The sequence below is a fragment of the Bactrocera oleae genome, chromosome 5, assembly GCF_042242935.1.
Source record: "Bactrocera oleae isolate idBacOlea1 chromosome 5, idBacOlea1, whole genome shotgun sequence".
Classification (NCBI taxonomy): Eukaryota; Metazoa; Arthropoda; class Insecta; order Diptera; family Tephritidae; genus Bactrocera; species Bactrocera oleae.
Window position 1 is genome coordinate 32,539,592 of NC_091539.1, and position 13,896 is coordinate 32,553,487.

The 13,896-nt window shown below is 35.3% G+C and overlaps 1 protein-coding gene across 4 annotated transcripts in view; it reads left to right on the forward strand.

Annotated features, from left to right (window-relative positions):
• The window catches only part of LOC106620199 (scoloptoxin SSD14), a 39,393-nt gene that overhangs the window by 11,295 nt on the left and 14,202 nt on the right, over positions 1–13,896 (forward strand). The window contains exon 1 of one of the 4 annotated variants that reach the window (XM_014238620.3): positions 8,606–8,892. The exons of 2 other annotated variants lie outside the window; for them this stretch is intronic. The gene's annotated coding sequence lies outside the window, so the exon portion shown is untranslated. Of the gene's footprint in view, positions 1–8,605; positions 8,893–13,896 lie in introns of those variants that run through there. One more of the 4 variants, XM_014238621.3, reaches the window with a different exon arrangement.

A 13,896-nucleotide genomic window follows, 5' to 3' on the forward strand; every position in this document is an offset into this window, starting at 1 on the left:
GTTGGAAAGTAGACGAATTCACACACCATACAAGCCCACCTACCTCAAAACGCCATTTGGAACTCTATTCTTACCACAAGGTACAAAAAAGGTGTGATCACTAGTAGAATACAGTTTCTTTAGAATTTAACATTTTGTTTTGATAGAAATATGAAGCACTGACCCACTGGGTGACAATTACGTACTTAATACACTCGGGTAGGAGGACAGCTGATTTTGAGCCATATCTCTTGCGATGTCTATCTAGTATTAAACAAATTTTCGGTAGACAAACAAAGCATTTAAAAATATATATTGAACCATATGCGATGCACAAAGAAACGAATTCTCTGCCGCGAAATTAAATTTACTTTCTGAATTCTTCATACATATACATAGATCTCTCAATGTTTATGAATTCACTTGCTAAAAATATCCCCGTACGATGAACTTCATATTTATTTCATCTTATACATTTTATTTTGTTATATATTTTTTTAAAGAGTGCCGCTAATATAAATAATTATGCAAAATACATTATAATTATACTTTCGCAACCTGTTGCTACAGAGTATAATAGTTTTGTTCACCTAACGGTTGTTTGTATCACCTAAAACTAATCGAGTTAGATATAGGGTTATATATATATAAATGATCAGGATGAAGAGACGAGTTGAACTGTCTGTCCGTCCGTCTGTCCGTCCGTCCGTCCGTGCAAGCTCTAACTTGAGTAAAAATTGAGATATCTTTATGAAACTTGGTAGACATGTTTCTTGGTACCGTGAGACGGTTGGTATTGCAGATGGGCGTAATCGGACCACTTTTAGGTGAAAACCCATATCTTGAGATCTGCTTCACCGATTTCAACCAAATTTGGTGCATAACGTTCTTTTCATGTTTCTATGTCATAGCGCGAAAATGGGCAAAAGCGGACTACAACCACGCCTACTTCCCATATAATACCATTTTAAATTCCATCTGATTCTTTCACTCTCCACTATGCAAAGCAGGCAACAATGATTGTATCGGGGTGAAACTTTGCGTGAATAATGCGTTTGAAGTATGGCACCTTGTGATCAAAAATTATGTAAATTGAATCAAAACTGTTCAAGCCCCTAGGTAGTGAATATGTGGACCCCAGTGCCTATAGTTGACTTTTTGCCGAAAATATCGGTCAACATAGAACAAGGCGGCAAGATCCACAAAGAAATCTAAAACGAGTATACCATTTGACTTTGCGAGAGCATAAAATGTTCGGTTACATCTGAACTTAGCCCTTCCTTACTTGTTTTTCATTGATTTGATTTGAAAAACATTGAACAGAATTAATAAAAATTCAAACTTTTGCTAGAAAATTTAAAATACTTACTCATCAGTGTATTCTTTCGCACGACTGGGTGACTGTCTGCCCGCTGTCCGTCCGTCTGTGCAAGCTGTTACTTGAGTAAAACTTTAGATATCCTTATGAAACTTGGGACATTTTTATTTCTTGGTACCGTAAGACGGTTGGTATTGCAGATCGGCGTAATCGAACCACTGTCACGCCCACAAAACGCCATTGATCAAAAACAAATAAATTGCCATAACTAAGCTCCACAACAAGATACAAGACTCTTATTTGATATACAGGATCACATTAGGGATGGCATCTGCAGTTTAAATTTGTTTTAAAAAGTGGATGTGGTTCCGCCCCCTAATAGGTTAATGTGCATAGCTAATAAATCACTAAATCTATATTAACAAAATTCACTGAGAACAAATGTTTTTAGCACTTCTATCGACAGTGTGAAAATAGGGGAAATCGGGTGACAACCCCGCCCACTCCCCATATAACGGTACTGTTAAAAACTACTAAAAGCGAGATAAATCAAGCACAGACATTAAATTTTATTCCTGGGATGGTATGAGATGACTTTATAGGAACCGTTCAAAATTAGATGGTGGGCGTGGGACCGCCCACTTTTATGTGAAAACCCATATCTTGGGATCTATTTAACCGATTTCAACGAAAATCGGTACATAACATTCCCCTCATATTTCTATATTATAGTACGAAAATGGGCGAAATCACCACATATAACACCATTTTAAAATCCATTTGATTCTTTCATGTTCCAGTATGCAAATCAAGCAACAATGACTGTATCGGGGTAAAACTTTGCGTGAATACTGTGTTTAAAGTATGCCATCTTGTGACCAAAAATTATCTAAATCGAACAAAATTGTTCAAGTCCCTAGGTACTGAATATGTGGACCCCAGTGACTATAGTTCACTTTTTTGAGAGAACGTGGTTTGCTCATAACATTTTTTTCTGTGCGTTAAGAATGGATCAAATCGGGTTAAAATTTTACTTAGCCCCCATATGATTGGATGATAAAACAGTGGGAGCATTTTATTAGTCTGTGGTATTGGCAAAAAGTGGTTAATACTAACCTCAACTTCCATATACTTCTTATAATGCTTTTCGTTATTCTACCAAGTTTTATGCCGAATATATCGGTCAGTGAGTATTAATATTTTTTTTCTCAAACGAGTATACCATTTGACTTAGCGAGAGTATATAATGTTCCTTCCTTACTGGTTTTGATAACAATGTTTGATAGCACTACAACTAGTTTTATAAACTAACGAACAGTTTGATTTTAATAGGTTATAAAGAGAACAAAGAAATTCTAAATTCTTTGGTATTCTAATTACCAACTAAATTAGGTTTTTTTTCGGCGTAAGCGACTAGAGAGACATGTGTCTAAGAGGAGATTAATCGCTTCCTCATTCTCATGTTCATTAAGTTTTTTGTAGTGGGCCTCTGCCTAAAATTTTATATCTTCTTTCCTATAGTTGCGCAAAATATGACCATATCGGCTTGATAATTTGTTTATATATGTATAAGAGTAATTTGTTATGTATGGAGAGGTTTGACCTTCGTCTAATTAGCCATTCCATTTTTGACAATTTCAGGTTAAGTTCAATCCTTTTCATCTTTATATGCTCTTTCCAGCGTAATTTAACATCGAGCGTAATGCCAAGGTATTTTGCTGTATTGGTAAATGTTATACAGACATCAAAAAGACTTATAGGTTGATCAGTGATTCTTTTGTTAGTAAAATTCACGTGAATCGACTTGTCAGCATTTAGATTTATTCTCCATTTCTTCGTCCAAGTGACTACGAAGTTAATTGCATGTTGCAGATGTAGCACAGTTTTTTTTTGTTGTGTCTTCAACGCATATTATGCAGTGTCATCAGCAAAAGTGGCAGTCATACTATTTGGTGCTAACGGTAAGTCTCTAGCATACATAGTATACAAAAGTGTACCTAAAATATAAGGTTGTCAAATATCTCCCTTCCGCTCAATATCTCCCTTCCCAGAGCTCGTATCTAGCAACACTATACCTAATTTGAAAGGTCTTGACATAACCTACAAAACAACGCTATGCATGATTAGTTTGGATATTGCGTTCAACAGTTATAGACGTGTAAACATGGAGTTCACTAACGCCGAAATTCGCGCTATTTTAAAGTTTTCCTTCCTTAAAGGCAAATCCGCTAGAGAAACGTTCCGTGAGATTAATGGTGTTTTGGGGGATGGTACTCTATCACTTCGAACCGCGGAGGAATGGTTTCGACGATTCAGAGCCGGTAAAAACGACACCATGAATAAGCCAGCCGCCGGAAGACCTGTGACGACAAATACCGATCAAATCATGGAATACATCGAGTTAGACCGGCTTATGGCATCTCGTGACATCGCCCAGGAGATGGGAGTTAGTCACCAAACCATTTTGAACCATCTGCAGAAGGCTGGATACAAAAAATAGTTTGATGTTTGGGTGCCGCATAATTTGACGCAAAAAAACCTTCTGGACCGAATCAACGCCTGCGATATGCTGCTGAAACGGAACGAACTCGTCCCATTCTTGAAGCGGATGGTGACTGGCGACGAAAAATGGATCACATACGACAATATCAAGCGAAAACGGTCGTGGTCGAAGGCCGGTGAATCGTCCCAAACAGTGGCCAAGCCGGGATTGACGGCCAGGAAGGTTTTGCTGTGTGTTTGGTGGGATTGGAAGGGAATCATCCACTATGAGCTGCCCCCATATGGCCAGACGCTTAATTCTACCATCTACTGCAAACAACTAGACCGCTTGAAGCAGGCGATCGACCAGAAGCGTCCAGAATAGGCCAACAGGAAGGGTGTAGTGTTCCACCAGGACAACGCCAGACCACACACTTCGTTGATGACTCGTCAGAAGCTACGGGAGCTCGGATGGGAGGTTTTATCGCATCCACCATATAGCCCGGACGTAGCGCCAAGTGATTACCACCTGTTCCTGTCCATGGCGAATGCCCTTGGTGGTGTGAAGTTGAACTCAAAAGAGGCTTGTGAAAAGTGGCTGTCCGAATTCTTCGCAAATAAGGAGGGGGGCTTCTACGAGGAAGGTATTATGAAGTTGCCGTCTAGATGGAAACAGATCATCGAACAAAACGGCGCATATTTTAACTAAATCCGATCACTGTAACACTTTTTATAAAGCATTGAATGAAGAGCAAAAAAGCGGATATTTGACAACCTTATACTTCCCTGCGGCACTCCTGCTTCAATTTCTTTTAATTTGGCGAATTTATTTTCTTGTTTTACACGGAGGAGTCTCGAGGTGATATACGATTCCAGAAGAGCACAATACTCAATCGGAAAACATAATTTTAATTTTTGCATAAGACCTTCGTGCCACACATTATCCTGCCTGCGCAACGTCAAGGAATATCGCTGAGCACACTTTTTTCTACTCCAACGATTTATCCAGTTTGGATGTTATTTTATGACTTTGTTTTATTGTTGAATGCTTGTTTCTGAAACCGAACTGGTGCAATATAATTAATTCATTGATAAAAGCTTTTAACCTTTGCAGAATTAATTGTTGAAAAAGTTTTGAGTAAAATTGGTCTTTAAGACGATACTATGTGAGGATCCTTTCCTGGTTTAGAAACCATAACAACTGCAGCAACTGTCCAAACTTTGGGAAAATGTGTCACACGAATTGATGAATCTAAAAGATAGATGAGCTTTAGTAAACTGCTTTAATAAATATCAGCTGTTATTAGATCGAATCCTGGTGCTTTCTTAACATTAAGCCATTTGATTTCATTTTTAAGTTCACGAATGGAGATGGCTGAGATTGTTGCATGATCTGCATTGCTCTATCACAATCACTTCTATGTTAGCCCAAGTACTACTGTTAATTTTAAATGACGCAACGTGGCATCTTGGACTTAAGATATTTCATACTTTTGATAGCGTATAGTACCATATTATAAATTTGTTTTATAATTGCAATGTTTAGTTGATAATATTCCCTAGAAATATTCTTGATTTTCAGTTGATTACTGCATTTAAATTAAAGCGGATTATTTCATTACAAAGGGTTTATGCGAAGCTACATATATAGAATCTTTAAATATAGGAATGTAAACCAAACCTACTTTAGTATTTTCAAAGCAGAGTTTCGTTATATCCGTAAATATTCGGGATTGCTAGAGAGAGTCAGCAAGAATTAAAAGCTCATGAAATATTTTTTATTCGGTTTTAAGCGAAATAGTTAGTACTTTTTCAGTGTCATATTATTTTATGCCATATGTCTAAGGCACCTCACCACTTAGTTCCATTAAGATATCTAGCTCAATATCCGACTTAGACATTTAAAGCATGATTAACATAATATTAATTATAGACATTGGTGTTTTGGCAACTATTCTAAATATCAATAATTTTATACACGGTTGACATAAATCTAACCTTTAAGATCCCAACTTCTTATCTATATGGACTCTGGGAGAAGGACTGATCCAAATAACATGTCTGCCTATACTCATTAATATATCTTACATATTGTTGGATATGAACGGTATCTAAGCTGTCTAGAAAAGATATGTACCGAATTCGAACATTTTAGATAATAATAACGATTTGCATTCTAGATAAAGTCTTCCTTCATATATTAGTCGTATCCAATGGATACACTCGCTGGTGGTAGGTACATGTTTGGAATAATATTTTTAGTAAAACTCTGGTCTGAAGTTTACTTTAATGTTCCAGCTTCATAATGAAGGCAGTTAAGCCCCTTACATCTTAAATTGGCTAAAACAAAAACTAGGCGTATCATTCTGCCACATTCGTAAAATACTTAAATAAGGAGCGGTGCTACGTGATTAGGGTGCCACACTGCAGTCGCTGAAAGCCGAGCCGAGCGCAAAGTTGACGAATGCGAGAAAAAGCTTCAAAACAGTGTGCGTACATTTTCATAGGAAATCGCAAAGGCAACGCAGAGTGGAAGCTGACCGAAGTCGAGCGTAACACTGATTAATCCGAGAAAATAGTTGTGAAGCGTTCTTTTCGCGCCAACTGGCGCATACATTATATATTTAAACAAGTAAGGAAGAGCTAAGTTTGAGCATAACCGAACATTTTATGCTCTTCCAACTTGCAAGGATCCAAGCCAACTAGATACTTTCAGGTGTTGGGAAAGCTTTATATTAAATGTTGCGAAATAATTCAACATTCATTACTCGACGAAATTATGAACAGAATACAATCTAATTTGTATCTTATTAACTTACATTCATGGGTACTAGGGCAAGTTTTCAACTAATTTCATCCACTTAAAGCACATAGATACATTATTATAAGAGAAACACGCTTTTTCAATTTCATTAAGATAACTCTCATATTGACCGATATAAGGGGTAAAAAGTCAGCCGGAAACTCGAAAATTATCTATTAGGTATATGGGGACTACGGGAATTATTGATAAGATCCAATCCATTTTCGACATACAGGCATACTATTACAAGGAAAGGATTCTCTCAGAATTTCTATAATATATCGCAGAGATTAATCGATATTTTCGTTAATTCGATAATACTGCGAAAGCTCTGTCTAAAGTGCTAATCGAGACTGTCCAAAGTGCAATGTTCCAAACATGAAATTATTTCTGCAAACACAACAAATTGTAAACTCGGTAAATAACGACACGTGCTTTTTATTTAGCGATTGATAAATTGTGTGAAATCCAACGTGAACAATTTACAACCAAATGTCCGTGTAATATTGAATATATGCTGGTCCCACTAATGCCTATAGATCTCTCAATCTCACGATAGGTCTCATGACGATCGTGCAATATCAGTTTGGGCACAGCATCAATAATGTCCGGAACAACAAACCATTTTCGACGACCTTCAGAGTGGTGTGATCTATAACCTCGATTAAATTCACCATACCCTCGATGAACACAGGTCTTTGAAGCAGTTTCATGGCCAAAAATTGAACTAAATTCATCAATCCACTGTTGCTGAGTTAATCCACGTCGTTTAGCAAAAATGTTCGCGATTTAATTCCATTTTTTTGTCGAAATGAATATTTTAAGTTACTGTAAAGAAGGCTCATAGCACTCGTATGTCAAAACGTTCTGGGTATGTATAACGTCAAAAATTACAAACTTTACGATAAAGTTGTGATTTGCAGGCTTGCAACACTAGGGTTGCCAAATCACAATATTTAAAAGGCAACCTACGTATAGTTCTAATCATTTCTGGAGAATCATAATCATCAGTTATGATGTTATTGGACCGCTGACGCATTGAAGCGGTGTTGCGATATTTTACGATCATTGTAACATTTTCGTACAGTGATGCATTTGGCTTAAAATACTAATAATTTGGTCCAATATGGTACCAAACGCATTACAATTACTTTAAATTTGCAACAAGAGAAATGCAATAATATAATCTTATATCAAATAAAACCAATTTCGAAACATAATTCGTTATTTGGAAAACGTTAGCTTCAATCATGCCTTGTTCATTAATATTTTAGCTTGAAATGTCCTTCTTTGAGCACATTACACTTTCATCGCAAAGGGGAAAAAAAGAATTCGGTGCGCTTCTAGAGCAGTGAATCTCATGTGCAGTGCTGATTTTAGATATCTAAATACTTGTGTGCGCACATTTGAAATAATCGCCATGCCACATCCCACATTAACCGACAAACAGATGCATACATAATTCTATATATCTGTATATACATATGTATACATACATGTATATATATATAATTTAGTGGATTACTAGTATGTAAGTCAGTGGAGCTTTAAGTGCAATTGTGATAATTGTGTCACTGTCATCAGCGAATCGCAACGTTTTTCGCACACCATCACAGCACCAAGTAGCACAAGTGGCACACACAGAGGCATAAAACAGCCGCGTCTGAGTTAAGTATTCGCAAGTGATAATAAACTGTCGGCCTGCCGGGATGTCTACCACCCATCTGTGCTGTTAGCGCGCAAATTCATTGCGCCAGAACCACAGTCGCGCAACATGACCCGGCAGTGTCCGCAAAGTTTCGTCTATTTTGCGATTTCCGCACACGCACTGACACTCACAAGCACACACGTACGCTGATACACACGCTTACAAATAAGGCGGCACGCGTACGCGTCTGCTGCTGTTCGAACGCTGGCATTTACATATCTACTTGTTCAGACATACCGACATTATGCTTTAATACGCTTGTGTGTGGGTGTGGCGCTGACAAGCGAGTCTCCAGCTCTGCATCGCCCCATGCTTAATTCAGTTGACCATCAACCAGCATTGGCGACAGACACGCGCAAATCCAGCTATCCAGTCCACCGAAAGCGACAATTACATTCAATATAAATTTGATTCGGGCGAACGCTTCAGTCCGTTTGGCAGTCAGTCGTTCTGTCAAGTCACACTGACAAGTCATATAGCCTAGACGCGCGTACGTGGGCCTAACGCAGGCGTCGTCGCCTCAATACAGCTCTGCAATTTGGACGTGAACTCGCAGTTCCAGCGGCTGCTTCGACATTCTGCATTTATCAACCGTTTGTGTATGTGCGTGTTTCATTTAATCTGTCAAATATTACCTTTTACTTGGGTCTAATATCTATATGTATGTGTGTGCGCGACTATTTAGTGAACTTTTTTGTGCCTACTGTTTGTGTAAATGTGTGTTTGACTGCTACTTGGCCATGTAATAGAATCAGTAAGCCACAAATAATGTATTTTTAAACACGCACGTATCTGTGGCACAAGAACACTATCTACCTACGCACCTCAATTTACATATGTGTGTTGTATGCGAAGTGTATAAAGTTAGTGTTTGAATATGTATGATTACTTGTTGAACCGGCGCAATCGCTGCGGAGACGTGTTCGCCCACCATGGTAGACCATATGCACCTCAAAGTTTGTATATTAATTACAACAACACTACAATTTGAATATATCATCAATGTTTAACAAATTTATATGCATGTCATTATATGTATATGAAGCCTGATTGCCGCAACAACAAAAGTTGCGGCGGTTATATTTGCAGCGGTGCGATGATTCGCGTAACTTTGAATGACACTCAATGTAGATATTCTGACGTAAGTGATAGTGGGCTGTATGTAGGTACATACATATCTATATAAGTTTAGCGGCATCCATCTATCAAATCACGTCCAAAAATCCTTATGAAATTATGATAATGAGTAACCTTCATGAACTCACTTTAAAAATATATAATATTTTCCACATTGTTAAACTTGGGAAAAGTGGAGAAATATCAACATTAATATATACATAAATACTATTATTATTCTGCTGATCTTATGAAGATTTTATTGAGATTAATCAAAGTAAGTACAGATCATACAATATCGATATTAAGCTACCCGTTTCGAATTCGTGAAATTCGTTTTAGCGTTCTGAAAAGTAAAATACGATTCTATGACCCATCGTTCTTTGAAAAAATGTAATACAGTTTTGACAGTGTTAGCAAGAAAAAAGGTATACTAATTTTGGATTATGAATCAATGGATGAATAATACAAAACTGGATTAAATAACTATTTTTTCTTCAATACAATTTAGAAGTCATTGCATTAAATTGTATGTCGATAAATTTAATTTTAACCACTTTTAGACATAGCTGGCTCACTGTGCAATCCAACGAACAGCGTCGGGCTTTCTGTGCCGCTCTGTTATGAAGGTCGCTATTATAAAATATATTTAAATTATCTGCCACATCAATTTTTCTCTGTTGATCTAAAGCTTGCTGAGGTATAGCGAATGTGCTTCCTCGACCGCCACCCTCTCACATTTCATCGAAATGGCAGATGAAATGTCTTTTTTATGATGCCAACAATAAACTGAAATAATCTGTTGAATTAAATCAACAATGGGATATGATTTTTTTACGTACACTGAAAAAGTAATTGAAAATAACTTTCAAATCATTAGTTCATTTAATTGATAACAAAAAATCAAATTACAAATACAAATGAGTTATATGATAACAATGATATTTACCATAAGAATAAATCATGAATAACATAACATCTTAGTAAATTAATAAATTTACACAATCCATAATTTATGATTGTTTATTTTATTTTAATTAGTTTAAAATAAACCTACACTTGTTATAATATGTTTGAATATGGCCTTAATTTGATAATTGACTTGTTTGATAATTAACGACAGCCGGTTCCTATAACACTCATTTATTTTAATTACTTCAAAATAAATCGAGACTTTTTGACAGGTAATCAGAGTTAGAAATTTTTTGATTCAAAAAATTTGGATTGAAAATTAAAGTAGGTATTCAAGATGTTTGGGATTAAAAATTTTATTTTTTAATTAAATAATAAAAATTAAAAATTTTAACCTGACATGATGGGAATTAAAAATTGAGTAAATACTTTTAATCTAAACATTGGAGTGACAAATAAGAAAACTTATTTTTTAAACTAAAATATATCATATTTTTAACTGAAATACTATAATTAAAAGAAACTAAATATAAATAATACAAAAATATCGGAACTGAGTTGATATTTTTTTAAAAATAAGCTTTCCCTTTCAAGAGATAACCAAAATAATTTTAATTACCAAAAATTATATAATTTTTTAATTTTCCAATCCAGAATTTGGTATTAACAATTTTATTTAAATTTTGGATCTGTGATTAAATTGAGGTATTCGGGTTCTTCGTTTTTCAATCAGGTATTGTTGACTAAAAATTTAAAAAATATTTTTAATCAAGTTTTTCAGGATTAAATAATTTAAAAAATTTCATTCAAATATTAATTTAATTATTATTTATACTATTTGCAACCTTGCATGTTAATAGATAACGCGTGTAAAGCTAATTTACTCAATTTAATTAAATAATATACGTTACCAAAATGATAGTCGCTGCTCTTAGTATATCTAACAGTCGGCTTCAACCAAAGTAGTGATTTTAGGAATATGCGCTCTTAATCCTCGGTTTTCATACCCATAGGAAGAATAGATTTTGTAAATCATTTGCTTGAGTTTACAATATTTAAATTGGTTTCAAACTACATCACTCTACATCATCTTTCCATTCTAAGTCAACTTAAACTTAATAAACTCTGCATATTTAAATAGAACTTCCTAAGTATAATAAATAATTTTGATCTTTTTTTCTCAACGGCATTTTCAGTTGTGGCTGCGAAGCTAAAAAGAAGGACTGGGTAAAAGTACTTTGCAAAATTGAAAATTATAGCGCGTTAAGTTCCCAAACAAAAACAAAATAATATTTTGCAAAAAGTAATTTATCACTCTGCCAATAAATTTATCACACATAACTCCGCATATACATATATAATATATGTATATAATGTTTTTTATATTAATATTTTTTATGCATTTACAAATTGTATTTAATTTCGATGTTTTAAAAACTTTGACCTCATTGTGTGACAATCGTGGGGCTGCTTGATATACAGCCACAGTTCCGTTCTTTAATGTGAATTTGCAACAATAATGTGAATGTGAGCAAATACAGCCACACACAAATACTCTCAATGCGTTTCTATACGCTTTTGTACACTTAAGTGTAAAAGTGCAACCCAATTAAGAAAGTCTCAAAAGTTCACATCGGAAGAGTTTAGACAAAAGCCATAGCTCGCACTAATAAAAACGGTGGCATAAATAGCGCAAGCCATTGAAATTCTTTCTCATTAAATAGACGCACTTGCAACAATATCTCTGTGTGTGCATGTTATTGTATATGTGTGCCATATGCAAGTATGTGCTCACATTCAAACTCAATGTGGAATATGTGCTAAAATTGAGTTGAGCAATAAAAGTGCAATTAATGGCGCTCTTAGATACAAGTATATATCACACACGCAAAAATTGGCAAACGAAATGTCTGAAACGTTGCATGCTAACAGATATTAGGCAAATCATACGTGAAAACTTCAATAATATTTATTTAATAGTTAAACATCTTGATGTCTGTGAAATTTCAACGAAACAAGTCTCACATTCGTGCATTGCATGGCTTCGTATTTTATCGCTGAGATGTGCCGCCGCGAAGCAAGTTCACTGACGGTTTCGTTATCGAGCTACGAGTTGTGAATTGAGGTAGGACAGTTGAACAGTTGAGCTGATGGATTAATTGTTTTAATTGCGCGAAATCAAAGGCGAGTGGTTTGATGATTTATTCTGAAAATTACATGTGGGAAATGAAACTAATTGTACATATGTATTAACGTTTTTCATTATGAAATATTATACACTACTACGACTACACTTATCAATATGAAATTATAAATTACATGCTGCAGTGAAAATAATTTACAGCCGAGATCAGACAGACGTTATTTTACGAATTATAATATCTATGATGAATGATACAACAAAATTTGTGACTAATATTTTTGATTCATAAAAAAGCAAAAAAATTTGAGTCGGGAAGTATTGGAATTATTTCAATAATTTTTAAGCTTTGCTTTAATTTTTATTGCATAGCTCCTATCGCGTTCTTTGAGCGCGGCGACCGAATTAAAAAATTCCGTAACGGAAATAAACCTAACACGATGACAAGTATGCGCAAAATGTTTGCATACTTTTAGGCGTATTTTCGCATATCTCAAGCGAAACAAATCAATTGAAGAGACAGCAGGGTGATTCAAAAATAATATATAATTACAGTTTTTTTAATGGCAAATAAAAATTTGGAATTTAATAAAAATTTAATTAATAAAAAATAAATTATTCAATATTCGGAGTCACAATATTAGTAGCATTATTATAATTTTCGTAAATAGCTACCCCACCTTTTGGAACAGTATCCCGTTTGAATTGAACAATACAATTGAAATTAGCTATCTTGGCTGGCAATTTCAACATCAACTTCGCTGAAAAAAAATTAGAGCGGTTGAAAACTTTTGTTTTCGGAAAAATTTAATTTGAAAATGAATAATAATCTACAAGAATGCACAAAAAAATATGGGACCACCATTTACGCGGTATTTTCCAGATATTTAGAGAATATCAAATCTCAAACTTATGTTTATTATTTCAGTTATCATAAACCTATAGTTTCAATCACAGTTAAAAAGATGCCCAACTCATATCTCGAAATGAGAGCCCAATTGCTAAACGTCAAAAAATCTTGAACTCAGGCAACTGTCAAAGTTCGGGAGGTCTGACGTTTAGCAGTTGGAAAAAGAGGAACGGCCATATTGAAATCATACACAACAAGTACGGAAGGGCTTAGTTCGGATGTCAAGTGGTATACTCGTTTTAGATTTCTTTGTGGATCTTGCCACCTTGTTCTACAAGTATGTTGACCGATATTTTCGGTAAAAAGCCAACTATTGGCACTTGGGTTCACATATTCAGTACCTAGGGGCTTGAACAGTTTTGGTTCGATTTAGACAAATTTTTGTCACAAGGTGGCATACCTTAAACGTATTATTCACGCAAAGTCTTACCCCGATATAAACATTGTTGCTTGATTTGTATACGACGGACGGACATACAGTCAGCCAGATTTCAACTCGTCTCTTCATCCTGATCATTTATATATATAC